Source organism: Meleagris gallopavo, chromosome 1 (assembly GCF_000146605.3).
Source record: "Meleagris gallopavo isolate NT-WF06-2002-E0010 breed Aviagen turkey brand Nicholas breeding stock chromosome 1, Turkey_5.1, whole genome shotgun sequence".
Classification (NCBI taxonomy): Eukaryota; Metazoa; Chordata; class Aves; order Galliformes; family Phasianidae; genus Meleagris; species Meleagris gallopavo.
Genome location: NC_015011.2, coordinates 154,313,591 through 154,314,078, shown reverse-complemented (window position 1 = coordinate 154,314,078; position 488 = coordinate 154,313,591).

The window sequence follows — 488 nt, the reverse complement described above, 5'->3', positions numbered from 1 at the left end:
AAAAAAAAAAAAAGAAGTCAAACCCAAGAGGGACATTTGAAGAGTACCTTCAAAATGAGTGGCATTGTCCTACTGGATAATCTTGAATTTGCAGAACACCAGCTTGTGAAATACAGGGTACTGTAAATATAACGTGTAAGGCTTATACCCATGTAAGGGAAGTGATAGTGCTGTTAAATATCTATTATATCTTCCTTTTCTGCTACATCTTCAGTTACATTATTATGTTATATAATTATTTCAGGCCTGAATTTTTATCTCCTCAAAGTTTACTTTATGACTCTACAATGTGTAATGTTTTGATTCAGAAACAAAGATTTATTAAATGTTAAGTGAAAAGAGATAAGTTGTGTGTCAAATTTAAAATTTAACAGCACTGTGAGAGGAAAAAAGGGAAAGAAAATAATCTCCAAAACTATTCTGTTGGAAGCTTCTAAGAAAAGTAAAGTAAGTAAGAAAAAAGGAAGTCAGTATGTCTTAGGAGAAAA